This window comes from Vanessa tameamea, chromosome 6 (genome assembly GCF_037043105.1).
Source record: "Vanessa tameamea isolate UH-Manoa-2023 chromosome 6, ilVanTame1 primary haplotype, whole genome shotgun sequence".
Classification (NCBI taxonomy): Eukaryota; Metazoa; Arthropoda; class Insecta; order Lepidoptera; family Nymphalidae; genus Vanessa; species Vanessa tameamea.
The window spans coordinates 11128652-11148632 of record NC_087314.1 but is presented as its reverse complement, the minus strand read 5'-3'; the positions used below and the strand labels follow the sequence as shown (position 1 = coordinate 11148632).

At 30.6% G+C, this 19981-nt stretch overlaps 1 protein-coding gene across 5 annotated transcripts in view; it reads left to right on the top strand.

The window, feature by feature from the left end:
- LOC113396352 (cystinosin homolog) overlaps positions 1 to 19981 on the top strand; it is a 49145-nt gene that overhangs the window by 6210 nt on the left and 22954 nt on the right. For 2 of the 5 annotated variants that reach the window (XM_064215087.1, XM_064215086.1), the window contains exon 1: positions 9182 to 9370. The exons of 1 other annotated variant lie outside the window; for it this stretch is intronic. The gene's annotated coding sequence lies outside the window, so the exon portion shown is untranslated. Of the gene's footprint in view, positions 1 to 9179; positions 9371 to 19981 lie in introns of those variants that run through there. 2 more of the 5 variants (XM_064215084.1, XM_064215088.1) reach the window with 2 other exon arrangements.

Sequence of the window (19981 nt, the reverse complement as noted above, 5' to 3'; positions counted from 1 at the left end):
GTAGGTACATCGTGACCGTGAGGAAAGTGGCGAGAAAGCAAGCAACATTGTCTCGTTTAATCAAAATTCTGATCCTCAGGGCCAACGAAAATTAAGCAGCTTAAGCAGCAGAGGCAATACCACCCAGTCGTCTTATATTATTTGTTATGTATGTTTTCACACAAATATATACTAATATTATACATGCGAAAGTATAGGCTACTTTTTTTAATTTACCTCGAGGGGATAAAATTGTGGTTATGGTTTATCTGCTGTAGGTAAAGTTTTATAAATTATCCGCGGGTAAAACCGTAGGTTTAGCTAGTACTGCATATAGAAATATTACCCAAAGCTTTACTTTAAGGAATGATGTAAATCATTATTCGCTTTTATCCCAATTATTGGGAACAGAATTTATTATATTTATTCCATTAATTTATTCATATGATCCGTTACTACCCTTTTGTGATCATTTTAAATATGTCACAAACAGTCAATCTATTTTTCGTGCCATTTAAAAAAAATTGTAAGCAAATTTCAGGTTATTTCTGGTCCTATTCTGTATTAAACAGATTTTTTTTTATGGCGCGTAATAACTTTACAATATAATATGGTGTTTCGAATCAATCCCAAAAAATCGCAATTTGCTACAAGCTGTCTCTTTGTAAGGAATATTTGTTCTGAAATAGTAATGGTTGATGTTATCAGCTGCTAATAAGTACACCACTGATAAATGAATTAATATTTATCATAAAGACACATGTCATAGTGATATCATTAAGTCAAAATGTAACATAAGTCGTCATATCGTCTTATGTATCGGCAAATGAAATCGGAAACGTCACCAGCGATAATCAATTTATTTCATAACACACAAGGGCGGTTTTGTTCTTGTCTCCCTCATAATATTAATGTAATGTTTTTTTTCTACAATTCAGAGTTATTGACCAGTACGTATGACAAATGCACTGTTGTTTTGTTATTTTTATTATGTAGTGATAAGTTATAATAAAAGTGTAAACACTTAGTAAACCTATGTTTCAGGTTTTAATGCGAAACTGTAAGTTTCTAACAATATACAAGTGCTTGATGGTTTAAAGGAATATTGTTTTTCAGATACAACGCAAATAATATATTATTTAAATGATAATATTTCATCTTAAATCGGTTACTATTGTTACCTTTGTCTCAATAAAATATCTAAATGGTTGGCGTTAAGAGATTTTATATTTTACTCAAATTGTTGTTTATTTCGCATTGTATTGGATTTCATGCGATATATACTTATATAATAACAAAAAAATATTAGTCATTTTTTGACATTCTGCAAGGTTATTTATTATTAAAGAACGATTGGTAATTTGTTAAAATTGCATTTTACGAATATTGAATAATTATCGTTTATTTTCCAACGTATCTATCAGTTGTAGGTACCTATAAGGTCGGTTTGTGAGATATTTAAAAATAAAATATATCGGCTATTGTTATTTTAGTATCAACAGATTAAATAATTAATGAAAATGTTTACATTGATATATTTTAATAAAAGTATATTGAATCGGACTCTACACTACTATATGTGGCTATACCACTTGTAAACTAAGTCGAGTTCGCAGCATATTGTGAACAATATGTATTCTATCGAATATAGTGTTGTAGTATAGTAAATATTTACAAACACTAAACAGTGTATTTAATTTATCTCGTGACATTTATTCGTTGTAACTTACTGTTTTGCGTGTTATGAATCGACGGTTCACAATAAACAATAGCTGATTGTTATTTGCTCTGCTCACTTCAGGTCTTTAAAAATAATTATCACCGTTTTGTTTATGCTAAAAAAAAACCCCGTTGCCTTCATGAATTTGGTCCCCCCCCACACCCCATCACAAAACTCGCTACTAGCTAACCGTGCCGATTTGCAGGATTAAAATTATGATTTTTCCATACAATATTATGCTGGAATTATTATCTTATAAAATAATTGATAGGATTCTAATGGAGTTAAGTTAACTAAATGATATATCCCATACGCATTCGTTTTCCTTACTTATACATTCGTGCACCTCCCGTTTTAATTTCATATGTAAACACATCAGAAATTAAATTCATTTCTTGCGATTCCTTTAATACTACCGATTATTATTATTATTTAAAGTGTAAACGATTGTTTAGAAAAAAAAAGTCAAACAATATGTGATTTTGATTAGCATTTATAACATGCGTGACAAATAAGTTGAACTAATATAGTCGTTAATTTTTCCCATTGCACACCTCACAGGTGAACGCAGCATGTTTTTTTTAAATTCTATTATCTATTGTTATTTTATTTTATTTAATAAAACTCCTTGATAGTTTTAATGAATGTGAACTAGTCTACGTTATAAATAGGCAAAATTCTGAATAGTTGTTCATTACAGTAAATATATTAATTATTTACAATCAATGCTTTAATTCTAGAATGTATAGAACATTCTTAGTAGTGTCATGAAATAAATTGCACAATATTTCAAAGAGTCAGAATTGAAAACGGTTGTTATAAAAATGGCTTATCATTCTATCATGGGTTGTTTTATAAAATGACGTCACCCGTGGTTTTTCTAGTTCATGTCGTAATTAAGTGTTATTTTCATATCATTTGCTATTTTTAAATCAATATGAATACACAATATATAATATATTTGATACGGAAATGAAACAAGGATTTTGTCTACCAATAGCAGATATTTTTCAGATGATGAGATTTGTTGTCGTTTGAATATTATACATGTTTGACGTTATGACAAAGACTGAAATTTATTGTCCTTCACGATTTTAAAGATTTTTTTTGTGATAATAGTTTAAACCAAGAGTCCTTAATAAGTGATACTTTTGTCCGGGAAATGTTTTTTTCTAGTTTCTGGGATTTGCTTAATTTAAAATACATTGTATGGATACGTTCATCCAATGAAAACCATAAACCACCTTCACAACGGTATGTTGTTGATTTTATTCTTGACTTATTAGGCAATAAAGACCGCTTACATAGGAGGCGAAATGGCAAACAATAAAACAAGTAGGTATTAATCAAATCGCGGGTTGAACCCCGGTCAAGAGCTTGTTTGTGATCATAATTCAAAATAAATTAAGGATTAAGAAATATAATCGTATTCATATTTCAGTTCAATAACTCTCACCTCCATGTCAACCGATTTCCGATTGTTTTTGCTGTTATTAGACGAGCTTTAGTGTTTTTCAATAAAAACAATTTGTATAAAAAAAAATATGTACGAAACATAGCAGATAAGTTATATAGTTATAATAAGTGTATACATATATACATTTTGTTTTATACATGTTTATTATTTATAATATAATCGAACGTAATGTTTTATCATGTGTAAATATAATCCAATTTATCCACACGCGACATCAAACTGTTTGCGATATGGTAAGCTTTTATCTTTCTTATGAGCAAAGGAAATCTGATAAAAAATATAAATCAAGCGTATATTTTTCCAATTTAAGTTAGTTAAGGTATAAAATATTCATTTACAGGTTTTTAATTCCTAAGTAGAGCAGTTTTGTTTGAATTTATGGACTCGCGGAGTATTTCTTTAAAATGTATGAATATATTGAGATACATTCGAAACTTTATTATGTTAAGAAATACACAATTTTATAGATTGGTGATAAAATATATATTAAGCAAGTATGTTTTGTTGTTATATTCAAGTACTTATGTCCTTACAAAGTACACTTCAATTGAATTTGTACGAATGATATAGAAATGTATTAAAATAAATTTATCGAAACGTTCATTTACATGTAATGATAACCTAAGTTTTTTTTACATTGAAAAAAAAAATGTATTTGATAAGAGATGTTTTCTGTTTATAATATATTATGAACTTCCCATTTTAAAGTATTTGTTATACTTCTTTGTTCTGTGCGTGCTATGTTAGTGACTTTATTTCACAGCACATATATTTCTCTGGGTAGGTATATAAAAATTTTATGTGTGAATATCATGATCTACTAGAAGTATTAATAGTAGTATTCTACTAAATATTTTGCGTTAGATAGCCTATTTATCGAGTAGGCTACTACCCACTACGAAGTTTAGTATAGGTATTTATAAAAAGCCCTTGCAATATAGGTACTTATGAATAGATTAAAATAAAATTCTAAATAACATATATGTACCAATAATTTCCTTACCTTAATTAAATATATTTTCATAGTATGAAAATAAAATATCTTTTACAAATCTTAATATTTGAATTGAATATACAGTAGAATCCGTTTATTATGACTCTGCCTTTATTGACCAACCGTTTATTGTGACGTACTTACACTATGAAGTTTGGTTCTCATATAAAATTCGTTGTAAAAAAGTCTGATATAATGACTTCCTTTATAGTGACAGTTCGCTTATTATGACCCATTTTTAATAAATAATGTCCGGTTATAATGACCAACATGATTCTTTACACCTTCGGATTACCGAAAGTGGTGCTGAACGAAACATTAGTTTCGTTCAGCACCACTTTCGGTAATTCGTTTTTATTTTTAATCTGAGTGAATAATTGACACTCGAAGGTCACGCATCACATACGGGGAAAAGAAGGCGAGGAAGAACCATTACCTACCGCAGAAGAGGCAGTAAAGGCTGCAGATTTGTTCATAGCAATAGTGAATGATAATTTGACCAGGGCTTTGTCTTCTATACACAATAGTATTAGAGTCTGTTATTACAAAAAAAAGCAGACAAAAATTACAGATTACTTACATTAAAATATGAAAAATGTAGTACATACCTACATGTTTCGTATGTACTTATTACGTGCAAAATACCTATTATTATACCTACCTATATATTTTATTTTTTTCACAAAACGCTTTGTATGACGTCCGGTTATTATGACGTGTTTGTCAATTTCCTTCGATGTCATTATAAACGGATTCCACTGTATATCCATTTTTACCGATGCGTAATTATATAATGAACACCTCGACAAACAGTGTTCTCAAGTTTTGTCATGTTTTTTTATTTTTATTTTATTTGGGAAACATACAGTAAACAACACATACACTATATAACAATTAACCCGTGCACAAACCAATCAAGTTTCCACTAAAAACTAATTCATGTATAACAGTAAACAAGCAATTCAGTGAATTATAAATATTAATTATCAAAATTCAAAAAGATGAAACACCAAAAAAAAAAACGGTAAATATATATAAAACAATGACTAAATTGACAAATGCATACTAACTTTCTCTTTAAATGTATTGAGCGAACAAAAAACATGTCCAAGTCATTAAACTTCCTATTGTAATTCTTACAAGAGCGATAAATAAATTCATTCTGAGCATATATTGTTTCAGTTAAGGGTAAATAAAATAAGGCATTATTGCGTGTATTCAGTCTTGTGCATCTTAAATAAATTTTGCTTAAAAGAAAAGGACTGTCATTTAAGTTACGTATTACTTTAAATAAAAAACTTTGATCTCGCAGTATTCGACGATCCAATAAAGAATTAATTTTAGGCGGATTTTGATTCAGTGTGAAATATTTGGAGCTAAGATATTTAACAAATTTTTGTTGAATTTTTTCAATTGTATCATATAAATTTATATTATAATATTATATATTCATATACATTTTATATTGTGGGTTCCAGACTTCAGAACCATATTCCAACAATGAACGGACAAAGCAATTATATAAAAGGATAAAGGTTGTGTCAATTTTAAAATGTTTACTAACCCTGAGGATAAAACCAAGCATTCAATATGCCTTTGCAACTATATAATCTATATGGAATTTGAACGTCAATTTGCTGTCCAGATATATACCCAAGTCTCTCACCTCCGTTACTCTAGTAATATTGTCATTATTTAATTTATAATTAAAAACTATTGGATTTGTTTTTCGTGTAAAAGAGATAATGCAACATTTTTTAATATTAATATTCAGTGAGTTTTCGTTACAATAACTACACAAGTTATAAAGATCATTCTGCAAAAGGCTACAATCCGAAGGCTTATCAATAATTCCGCAGATTTTCATATCATCAGCATATAACAGTATAGATGCATGATCAAAAATTTTATAGATGTAATTTACAAAAATGTTAAATAATAACAGACCGAGGTGTGAGCCCTGTGGCACACCAGAAGAAACTGGAACAAAAGAAGAACATAAGCCCCTGATCGACACCGCTTGACTTCTATTACGAACGTATGAGGACAACCGACGAAGCAGGTCGCCATGTATACCAACTTGCTCTAGTTTATGCAATAAGATTGTGTGCGATATTTTATCAAAAGCCTTAGAGTAGTCAGTATACATAACGTCTACCTGATAGCCCCTATTCATAGCTGTGGTCACATGATGTGTTAACTCACATACATTTGTTTCAGTAGATGGTCTATTCACAAAACCATGTTGTTCGTTAATCAATGCACCCCTTACGAAGGGAAAGATCCCGTCATAAATAATTTTCTCAAACAATTTTGCAATTGTGCACAATTTGGATATTGGCCTATAGTTCTGAACGTTATGTTTATCTCCAGATTTATAGATGGGATCTCTTCCATATGTCCGGAATTTCACCGCTACATAGTGTTTTTTTAAATAGAATAGAAATTGAATATGCAAGAGATTTGTAACAAAGTTTTAAAAATATAGGTGGAATTTCGTCAGTGCCATATCCTTTATTAAAATCCAACTTTTGCAGATACTTTTTAACGGTAGCTACTGACAGTTCTATATGGCCAATATCCAAATTACTATTGCTTCCAGAAGAACAATTAAGTACTGGAGAGGCGACAGGAATTTCATAAACAGATTGGAAATAATCATTAAAAAGTGAGCATACATTCCTCCCCCCGCAAGCAATACGATTCATTACAAAATGATTATTAGGTCTACCTAGAAATCTCCTAAAAAATAGTAGTGGTAGACCACAAGATGATTTCTTAGATTTTATAAATGACCAAAAATATTTTTGGTCATTTATAAAATTAATAGTTACTGCGTATCTTTAACTGAGCTTTATAAATATAATAATCATAACATCTGATTTGTTCTAATGTTTGGCGGTCTCTAAATATACTAAATGAATCGTAGTTAGATAACCTGCTATATATCTTCCATTTTCGATAGTATTTAAATTTTTCTGATATGTTATGTTCGTACATTTAATAGCTTGAATGGGAAGTGATACTCTATCCAAAACCAAATTCTATTGAAATTAACTATACGTATTTATCTAGTTCATTGTCGAAACTAAACCGCACTTGAGGTTGACGTATCGCTTACTCTTCAATATCTTTGAAAGTGGAGATTGTGAGGAATGCGATTAACTTGTTATAGATGATTCACGTTTTGCTTTGTTTGCATAAACGTTTGGCTATTTTAGGACCTTTTTACAAATGCCTTAAAATTTATGACATACATATATCCTTATCCTACGTATATCTTTACGATTTTTCGTTTACAAAAAAAAAAAAAAATTCTAGAAATAAATTAAGGACTTTACTCTGTGATGGCCTTATTATTTGTGTGTTAATTGTTATGTTTTGTTAAACAAAAAATGATTGTTCTGTACGTATATTGAATTAACTAGTTTGCTCGCGTTATTTGCGTACATAAAAACATACTAAGACTATTTAATACTGTTGTTTTAGAATTTTTATCGACAGTGTCCCCAGAATATGATTATTCTAAAAAAGTCATCTGTAGCATAACCTTGTTACGATTTTATTATAATATCGATATTGATAAGAAGATATTTATATGATTTTAGGTCAATAATTTGATATAATATGACCTCACGTTTTTTGCACATGCCACTAAAATACGAACCGGTGTAAGCCCGGTATATAGATATCCAAAACTAAAAAAAACTAATTAAGCCTAAAAAGATACGACCGTAGTGTGATCTGATTTAATTCATGTATTTATTTAATAAGACATCCTTTTGTAATAACACTTCTATTAAATTATCAATGTATTACACAATATGCGGCTTAAACATAAACAAATCATGATTTCAGTGTTTTGTAGTTTTTATAAAACATATATGGCAGTACATGAATCTTCATAAGTACAATTCCCATCTTATTACAATGCTAAAAAATATATGTACGTCTCGTTGTAAAGATTAATTGTATGAAAAACCTAGTAGTTTGGGGGTTTATTTTTTAAATAAAAAAATATATATATTTATCTTTACTAAAGCACAAATTATATGATTCGTCGTCATTAGCCCCTGTCAGCTGGACATATACCTCTCCCATGGCATTTCACTGAGTTCGATCTTCAGCTCTCCTCCAATCCCTACACGCTTGCTTACGAAAATTTATATGACTACACTATATATAAACCATTATATTTAAACTTGTACAACCAACACTAAGCGACTAAAACCACATACAAACTGGCCGTTATAAACGAATAGAAATGTTGTTTAAGTACCACAATAAATTATACACATTAATACTTAAATAAAAACCTATTCGAATTCTAATAATACATGTCATATTCCATTTTTTGTAGTAAGTCAAACAACAATTAAATATAATTAAGTTGATATATTAAATTTTTAGAGCATATTTTGTTATAAAAGAAGTTTTTTTTAAGGAAAATCGTGAAATATATAGTCTGGAAGAGATCGCCGTCTTATCGATAAGGCCGTCATCTTGTCCATCCTCTTTATCTGTATTGTTTGTTGTGAGTTCGTTGGCGTTTACTGTAAATGTTGTTGGAAATAAATAAGGATATTCTGTACGCGCACACTATTCCATGCCCGAGCGAAAACGGATTGCATCGCTTATGCGCAAGGTTGGTATGTAGGTAGGGTAGATCCAACGTCATGCTGAAAATATTCAGTGAAAAGTGTGACTGCTCTATACTAAAGCATTGGGTACTCACATCACATTTCTGTGTGCCCTGTTCTATTGTCTAAAGGGAAATATCTAAATCTCTAAAATTTATATATTACTAGTATAGTAACTATATTTAGAGATTCATATATCGCAATATACGAGTAAAATTATTTATTATTAAAACTAAAACTTTGCCGAGAATGACATCAAATTAAACTGCTCGTATAGTACTCGAAGCGCTTAGCAAAGATGACGAATGAAAATTCAACTCCTACACCTGACTTCTTCAAACATTGATATAATTAACGTGCTTTGAATGCAGCGTTATCACTCCGTGTCGAGGCGTTATAGTGGACGCGCGTGCCGAGTTACAACTAACTAGTTCGTGATTTCAATTTTAAAATAAGAATAAACAGTTTTTTTTATAATAAATACTCGTTTTTGTTGGAATTTTAAGTGTATAAGTGGCAAGTTGACCGTTCTTTTTTGGCGCAGCTTTACGTAGGAGTTTGTAAGTTTTTTTTTATAATCATTATGTTTCATTAAAATTCGTTAGTATAAATAATTTGTTTGTTGATATTTTTGTAATTAATATATATAAAATATTTTAAACAATTAATAATTAGAACTAAAATAAAGAGGAATATAAAGCCGATGTTCTGTTTTACAAAAAAATATAGTTAATAATAAATAATTTCTTACCTATTTAATTGCCAATTACCCACCATAAGAATTTTTCTATTCTATTTGGAGTTTGAGTCGTCACTTCAGCTTTATTTGAGATATTCAATTGTCAAACTTTTTTATCCTTTGTGCTATTTTAAATATTGATATAATATTTGTAAACAAATGAAAAGGCTTTTGTAGCATTTATTATAAAGGCATTATTATCGACGGTCTTGGAATGTAGGTATAAGAAAGAATTTTAAACAGTTCGACATCAATTATTTTATTCGGAAATAAAAGTTTTTTTTTTTTAAATAGTTTTGTTATAACATAAAAGACTATTTCAATATTTTCGTTCAGTTTTAGAACGAAACAAAAATATTTAAATATATAAGCTTTATTAGAATATTTCGTAAGTAAATATGTACATACATTTAAATATTTATCAACAGCGGCACTGTACACGTGTATGTGTATCTTATTATGGGACGGTTAGGCTTTTTGACAATGGTGGTAATGAGCTACTAAAGATTGATGATACGAATGTTTAATGTCAATGTTAAAAGTCGTAGGTTCGAAGCAGATGTTTTGTAATTTTATTTTACAGCGTAGCACAAGCATAATGTTAGTTGTATGGAAATCAATCAATAGGAGGCTTTAGACACAATGTAATTGTTTAATTATTTTAAACCTGTAATATTGTTAGCACTTCTTATTCATGAATAATACTCTTAACGTAAAATTAAAGTGTTTCGGTGTAATATTTGTATTGATATAAAGATAGCACTACACAACAAGTAATTTTATACGTCCGACGTAAATATGAGCAAGTGTAATTAATATTTTGTGTCTAGTATTATTTCCCGTAGTTGGAAAACGATATCTTACTTTCTAAGTAGTAAAGGAAAAGTCGAGCTCAAACAGTAGTGGGATTAAAGGAGTTACGTTTTATTTTTTGCGCAAATGCACGCGAATTTTATAAGTAATTTTATCATAATATTTGTTTAGCATCATAATCATTTTATTAGCATAATGCTATATTAATAAATACATGGAAGTAGTTTTGAAATAAAAGTAAGAATTATGTTTAGTTCAAATTCGCATTCAAATAAAATCGTAAAATATGCAATAGTTAAGGAATTGAGATGGGACCATATTAGAACTATACTGAACCCAACAGAAAAAATATCAAAATCAGTTCATAAACATATATATATATTATAAGCAACAGAGCAGCTATATCTACGTAATCATTAAAGTTAATATTAACTTTATACATTACTGGCTACCCTTCCCGGCCTTCTTACAAGAAAATTGAAAAAGAAAAATTCTTGATATTTTCCACCAAGGAAAGCTGAAATTCTCGCCTTTTCTCTTATAAACATAAAATATAAATCTTCCTCTTGAATCCCTCTGTTCATCGATGAAAACCTCATTAAAATTCGTTGCGTAGTTTAAAAGATCTAAACGTACAAACGGCGGGTAGCTACTTTGTTTTACACTATGTAGAGATACAGATGAACTGAACGTCTTCCTTTTTTTAAGTTTGCTAAGTCAATGAAGTTAGCGGTGAGTTTGAAACTAATACAAATCGAAATTGCTTATCTCATTTGCTTTTTGTATTCTTGAATGCGCTGCTATTAATACGTAGGTTCCGCATTTCATGTTTCAAATAGCAAAATCTTGGGTTGCCAACCATCTGGGAATCCCCGGAAGTGTCCTAGTTTAAAAGCCACCCGGATAGCGAGATTTCCTGCAATATCTGCCAGCTTCCCAAGAATTAAGACATACTTTATAAGTATTTATCGCCATCAAATGCTCGATACCATAATAATTCACGACTAAATCATTGATTTACCTTAGTTTTCTGTAGTACAAGTCATGTGACGTGTTGGATTGTTTAGATTACGTCAGATATTTACGGAAAAGAGGACGCGATTCATTCATTCATTAAAAACAGCGTCGGGATAGTAACGTCATATTTCGAAGAATGTAACGAATGCAATACGTTATTTCCCTTTCATTTAATTATTAGTTTTCCTTACAAATTTACATTTTATTTATATTGTGTTAGGAATACGCGATTTACTTTGCCATGCTGGGATAATTTTATACCGTAAAAGTTTGTCATACTGAAATTATTTAAGCTCTTGAGTCACAAAGAGCTTATTTTCCTTACGAAAACGAAAATATTAAATGCATATATTTAGGCTGCCAGTGCAAGAAGTATGAATTCGGCGTTTCGAGGACACGCCATATTAAGGGCCATTGACTCGTGCCTTACGTCTTCTTGGGTCTACAAAAACCGGGAACTGATACTGATGTAAATACTACACCTATACCCTATCATACTACCTTATGTGCTGTTTACTAATATTGGTGCCAAGGATTTGAAAGATAAGTAGACTTCACGTCTAAGGGTTTAATTATTAAGGCTAATCCCTTCTTAAATTCGACGTGGAAGCAATAAAAAATACAATGAACTTGTTTTTTTGACTTAAATAGTCATACATAATGTGGATGATACAAAAAAAAACCAAAAGGAAATATAGGTATAATAAGTTTGTAATGTCTATGTTTGTGTGTACAATAATGTTAATACAGGCAATTAAAAAATATAAAAATACATATTAACGGAAAACTACGCTAGAAATACATTTAGTTTACACAATAGCGATACTAATTTGATTAACATAAACATGCTTTAAATAACGTGAAAAGTCTTGATAAAATATAGTTTTTTTTTTTAATGGAGTTATATCACTTGCTTATAGGCTGGGGTTCGCTATTTGATCAACCGGTTATGAAACTTGATTTGATTATTCATTTAATTTTATTGTATATTATGTTTGTAACTAAATTAAATAAAACGATGTACATATCGTTATGTTTGACTAAGTCCTCTTCTCTTTTTGAGGAGTAGATTTGGGGCTTATTACAAGTAGCTCCAGCTTAATGCAGGCATATATTATTTACGAAAATTAAACATATGAAATTTCAGTGGTGACTTGAACTTGCAATCTTCGGTAAGAGTCACGTATTATTAGAAAGGGTCATCTCGGCTATGATCTGATTTTTTTCTGATCACATATACTGTTTGGACCTTTTAAAAGAGCGCTGTCGAAACGACAGTTTTATTTTTGTTCGATTTTATGTAATGTTTTAAACGAATTTATCAATAATTACACTTTGTACTATATTCTGTTTTCTAAACTAAAACTTGAAGCAGTATGTATCGTAAAAGTCAGATATAAACACAAATAATGCTACCAGAATCTTCCTGCTTCCAACATTTATTTTGGAACCATACTAACTAGATGATTCTACTCTCAATGTCCATAGAAGTTAATTTACAACTGTCATAATACGTTTGAATTTATCGAATGTTTACCTCATTCTCGATCTAAAACTAACCCTATTATAATCGCAACATTATAGGTTTGAGTCATACGTTTATATATACTATTTGAATTCGAGTAACTATTAGAATTCCAAATTATAGGACCGTCTGAACAAATTTCTAAATAATTGCTACCAGCAGCTGTATTAATTATTACTCTAGGTTTGGGACTACGAAAATTATTCAAACGAAATAATTTATTTAGTTCATTATAATATTGAGTTAAAATATATTTATGTTAACTTGTGTTCGCTTTGTGGTTCAAATTCGATCATGATCATTACTGTTAATGCGAAGAATACATTAAAATCTATCAATCGAACTATTATTTCTGCATAAAAAAATTCCTCTACAACACAAAAAAAAATTTAAAATCGGTTGACAAATGCAGGAGATATATATACGTTAATATTTCTTTTTAAATTGATTGTTCTTTTAAAGATATTATTAGAGCAAGGAATAAATTATTATGTTAAGTGTTTTGTAACAACTCGTATTTTTAGACTTAAAAATGTATTGATATACGTCTGGAAATGTATATAATTACACTTAATAGCGGTGCATGATACACACGTTTGTCACGTTTGATAATGATCGTGCGATTAAAAGTAAATCCATTAAATCATATCGTAAATCAAAACAATTCTTATCGAAAATGAAATCACTTATATTGATTTTAGTATGTTACGTTTTTGAATTATAAGTTTTGCTTTGTTAAATCGTCTTAGACTGGTGCTTATAATGATAAAATTGGTTGTGCAATGTGTGTTAACTCTATACCTTATGATCAACGCATAATACTTTTGGACTCGAGCACGCGATCCTGAAATGCTGGAATTTAGTGCTGTCAGTTTGTAGGTATTTTAAATGCGCTCTCTACTCTGTATGTTTTAGTGTGTACTGTTATTAAACAATGTATTTATTTTAAATAAGGCTCAAAAATTTTTCGTTTTGTGATCAAATAAATTGTTCTGTAAAGATAGAATTTCTTTTATGTAAAAAGTTCATTATACCTCCCGCATTTCTAGTTTGACATAAATTTTCAAGCATTTATAAAATGCTTAATTTCTTTCTTAAATGGCATTTAAACTCATTTAAACAGCTCAAGGAAAAGATCATTAATATTTTTACTTGCCAATTATAATTTAAACTTAAACCTTATAATGCTATTATAATTTATAAGTTATATAAAACTTCTTATTAACGATAATGCTTTAAAAGAGAAACCGCGCTTTTGAAAGTTTATTTGAATTTTGTGTGCATCTTATAAATAAACACGCGTGTCGTAAATGTCAACACTTATGTAACGTTTATGTAGATAGAATCTTTTTGTAACTAGACTTTTGTCACTAAAAAGTCGAGGCGCATACGTTCAGACTTGTGACTCTGATTTGTCAAAAGATATCTACTGCAGAGGTGGCTGAATGGCTGAATATGACAAAATAAAGTTAAAAGATTTCTACCAGTCATTCTAATGTACAAACATAGAGGATATAATTGTAAATAATAATCATTTTTAATTAATTTAAGTCAAGCGAAATATATATATTTTATTATAAACATATATATTTAATTAGAAATAACATAACATATGTATGTAATCGTCGTCTAAAGAGATGAGGTTTAAACGATAACCACATACGATTATCTGTTTGTCATATCTTAACTCTTCTTTGTCGCGTTGTAAACGAGACATGTTTACGTTCTGTATGTACATAATATTTATTATATATATCCCTTTTAATAACTACTAAACATAAATATAAGGAAATTGTGTGTATGAAGTGAAAATATATTTCTTTTTATAATGATATCGGCGAATTTTACAAATTTTGTAAAAATCAACTAATGTTTTTGAAATTTTTCCATAAATATTCTCTGTCCGTCTGTCATACGGCAACCACTATATGGTTAGCAAAGAAACTCGACATGATTGCTATTCCGGAATGTGAAAGTTTTATTTTATATTTCTGAAACGAATGTTCAAGCTCATTAAGGTATATGCATATGGCAATATAAGTGCTTAATGTTTTTTATTTAAAACAAATGTGAAGATTGTGTTTAAAGTTAAGAGGAATATTTTCAACTGAAACCGAATCGAGATTATAATTGCAAGCGAAACTACAACGAGATACTTATTATTCTTAAACATTTTTTGTAATAAGTTTTATTGCAATCAATCAAGTGCTTTATTGTGTTTATATATTATAAGAATATTGCAATTTTAAAATTCTATTATATTATTATATAGAATTATTTACAAAAATCAAAACAAAACACAACGAGTGTTTATTTATTAATTAAGTCAGTGGGCTGTGAAATAATTTGTACACGATTTGGCGCAATTTACCACTTTGCCTCTGGCGACATTACCAGTTAAATTACTCAGCCTAACTTTGTTGAGAATAACAAGTAAATAATGCAATTTTGACGCTCATTACCATAGTCATTAAATAGTTTAATGTTTCGTTTGACGGAAGTATACACTTGGCCATGTAATATTAGTTTAAATCGGAGTATTAGTCTCTATTTTGTACATCATAAAATTGAGAATTGATTATTTGATTATATCCAAGTGTGTTTTCGGAAAATGGTTTACTGTTCCGATGGAATTCCAAAATATTTACATAATCGAACGGCAAGTTTGTTGTAACATAACGCGAAATAGACAACTATTCTGTGTGGACTTGTATTTTCATTGTTATATTATTTCAAAAAATCAGTATACAACACTGGTTTTGTAATAAGTACATATTATTAATGTGACTGAGTACACGACATAGGATAAACCTTTTTTAAAATCACGTTCTCATCTTTAATGTCGGTATGGACACAGTTTTGTTATGGAGCACAGACGATTCAAAAAGTATTCGCTTATTAAAACAATATTCTGACATGTTGCAGTAGATTTACTGATTACTAAGAAACAGTTCGAAAGCCTGTCCCGTCAGACTGGACTTATTTGTCCACTCGATACCATAATTACGTTTAGTACAGGATGTGTGAATGTTAACGAGAAACTCAGAAATCATGGTATAACGGTGTGTCTAATTATTACTCTTTATGGTAAAGGTATATTAAAGCAATTTTTCTCACAGATAATGAATGTACGGCTGTAATAAAAAGCTACGCGATATAACTTCATTGTAAGACGAATACTTCAGAAACGTTACCGGTAATATTCTTAATAAGAGTTTAATAAAGGAATGCAATTCATTTTTTTGTTTAAATACAGAAGTTGACAATGGTAATACTATCTACAGTCAGTTATAATGGAATTCTTCTATATATCTTTTTGGTTCGACATTATGACGTTGACTTAATACGCTTATCTAATTCTTGTAATTTCCCGTTTGTATGCGATTGCTATCTGTCTTCAAAAATCTTTTAAAGGTTAAAAACAAATGCTGCCCAGTTTGAATTATAATGTTCTTTCAGTCCATAAAACCTTTTTTATATTTAATATATTTACACAATAACCTATGTAAGTTATTTTCTATCAGGTTTATATTTATTTCTGGATTCGATGACGTTGTTTTTAGACAAATGATTACATACATATATACTAAGATTATAAAGCTGACGTGTTTATTTTTTTTTAAAGTGCTAATTACACGTTTTTCCAGTCTTATTTGAAATAACCTTTTTGCATTAGATAGCTCATTTATTTGAGAAAGTTTTTAGAGTATATAACATCATGTGAATCACGGAGACGAATTGTTGACGTTTAACGCAAGTGAAATCACGTGATGAAGCTATCTTATTTATAAATAAAATTTATAAATATCAATACAAGCCTGCAACCAATAACGTAATCGAGAAAATAGCATCATAATATTATTCATGATAACGTTAATGTGATAAAACGTTACATATTATAAAAAAGTTTTTCATTATCTGTGATAATTACAAATACTAATATCAATTGCTTAAAATTATTTGGAAATTAATTGCCTTTGACGTAAAATTTAATGACGTTGATGCATTGTTAATGTTTCATATATATATATAAAATTTGTATTACTAAAATGCTTAGAATATATCTTGTACGTATATTTAACTTTATAACATATTAATTTGAAAAGAAGAGTTGACTAAAGTTTTTAAGTTTCGTACGATCGAATATATCATGAGTAGGTATATAAATTACAAATAAAATAATTGATAATATTTCTTTTTATTAATAAAATAAATAAATGATGTTCCACGTTATAAAAGTTGAATGCAACATATTTAAATTTTGTTAAACAAAGAACCACTTGGGGCGTTTTAATGGAGGAGACCGTATCGAATTGTTTTCTCTCAGTTTAATAATAGTCAAGTTTAGCACATTGTTATATTGTTCATCATCTTTTTGTCCGATAGCTGTAAATGTAATTTTTGCTTCTCGCGAAATGAAATTACTTTGTACCGTTAACTTCACCCTCCATGTTGAAAGGAGGAACTGTCACAATTATACTTAAAGTATAAATGACTATTTAGTAAACCGTTGTTTTCGCTATGAAAGACGGCGCTATAATGAAGTTAAAAATTGGTGTCGAAAAAAGTGCGCCCATTAGTGCCGCCAAAAGCGATAGTAGAACCGGAAGTACGAAGGGAGGAAGTTACTGCGCTGAAAATCGCTAAAAAGACAGGTGCTTGACTCAAGATGGATTCCGGATGTCTTAAGGACTTTTTTTTTATGTTATTGGGGGCAAACGAGCAGGAGGCTCACCTGATGGAAAGTGATTACCACCGCCCATGGACATCTGCAACTCCAGGGGGGTTGCAGGTGCGTTGCCGACCTTTAAGTTAAGTGGTGCGGGTGAAATTTAGAATTTTGACGAGATATCCGAAGGCGAAATTCAGCTGCCGGGATTAATCCAAACAATTCCTCGGAACATTCCCCGAATTTGCGCCTTGTATAATCTTAGGCGATGAGCCGACGTGAAATACTGTCTTGCCTTGCTGAGCACACCAAGCTTTTTTGATGCCAATTTGACTTTGCCTTCCAATTGATCGCGGAACTGAACGAGGCTCGAAATATCAACGCCAAGTATTCCGATACTAGCTGTGGCGGCTATCGGAATGTTCTCAAATCGTGGAGATACGACGAATGGTGTTTTTTTGGCGGTTGACGCGCAAACTTGCGTCTTTTTGGGGTTGAAATGGACTAAGTTTAGCCGGCCCCAGTTCGAGACTTTGTTTAACGAAGACTCGATTTCAGACACAAGTTTGTTCCGGTTTTCTTCGACGTTTTCCCGAGAAATATTAGCACGGCCGGTGTATAAGGTGTCAACGGTACTGTCGTCTGAATAGGAGTGAATGTTCCTGATTTGCAACAAGTCATTGATATGCAGAAGAAACAGAGTGGGTGATAGAACGCAGCCTTGTGGAACACCAGCATTGACGAATTTTTGGTCGGAGCATGCACCGTCGACAACGACCTTGATGCTCCGATCTGCCAAAAAGCTGGTAATCCAATTGCATAATTTCCCGGGAAGCGCATAGGAAGAAAGTTTCGAAAGAAGGGCTTTGTGGCACACGCGATCGAAGGCCTTCGCTATGTCCAGACTGGCTGCTAATGCCTCCCCCTTGCTCTCAACTGCTTCCGCCCATTTATGAGTAAGGTAAACTAGAAGATCACCGGCTGAGCGACCCCGACGGAAACCGTACTGGCGGTCACTAATCAGCTGGTACTTCTCTATATACCGCAGGAGCTGGCAGTTTACAATGGACTCCATTACCTTGGAGAACAAGGGGGTGATGGCTATAGGCCTATAATTGGACGGGTCTGAGCGGTTACTCTTTGTAGGAATCGGATACACCAAAGCAGTCTTCCAGGAGATCGGGACGACGCCTAATGCGTAGGATTGCCGGAAAAGACGCGTTAAGACCGGTGCTGACTCGGGAGCACATGTCCAATAATAGGTAAGTTTTATTGTAAGGTGAAACGCTCTATTCTTTCCATATAATTTTATTTTACTTTTATGATTTGAATGAAATAAATACTTATAAAATATTTTTATTTAAATGTGTATGTATACTAATATTATAAATGCGAAAGTGATTGTCTGTTACTCTTTCACGGCCAAACCACTGAACCTAATTTGATGAAATTAGATATGAAGCAAGCTGGAACCCCCAAAGAAATACATAGGCTACTGTTTTTATGCTTTACATTCGACCAATCCCTAAAATGCCTGGGAAGCCCCGGGCGATAATTATTATTGAATATTTTCTTAATCCTTACCATTGAAAATCAGATGTCTTAAATGCATATAATTTATTCGATGCTAAATATATTTATAATAAAAATATTATAATGTATTTTACGTGTTAAGGCGTAGTCACGGAAGATTCACGATAGTCACTGCAATCACAAAAATATTGCAGAAAATACCGTTTAGTTAACATTCGAATGATTTATTAATCCGACAGTGTACTTCCAATTCTAAACACGCCATTTGCTAATGATATCGAAAAAAAAAATATTTAAGTAATATTTTGCGTTAAGATTATTTAAACACGTGTCGTGTTAACTCGTTTTATGTAAACTATCGACGGATTTATTACATTCTTAAGTATGTGATAGAGAAAATTAGAAAAGTGGCTTCGTTGTAGTCACTTCTTAATGTGTATATATAATAAATAAATTATGTTTTTATTGCTTACCAATATTAGTCTTGTAAATCAGAGCGTATTTAACGAAAGGTAAAATATAGACCACACCATGCCACGCCAGAAAACTATTTACATAGTTTAGCATCAAATTAACATTTATGTTAAATATTTTATTTTTATTTTAATTGTAAATGAAGTGACACACATAACATTAAATGCGTAGTTAGTACTATTAAACGAATGTGAGACGAATTGCATGTTATATATTTAGTTTAATGGTTAGCCGAGATGGTCCAGTGCTTAGAACACGTTAACTTAAGATTGGAAACAAGAAATCCTGACAGGAACCTTGAAATTTCCACGCGTTAATAAATTAATTTCAGTTTTAATTTATTCGGTGATCGGCGGCGACTTCAAATATCATGAGCAAACCTACACAGTTCTGGTGAAAAT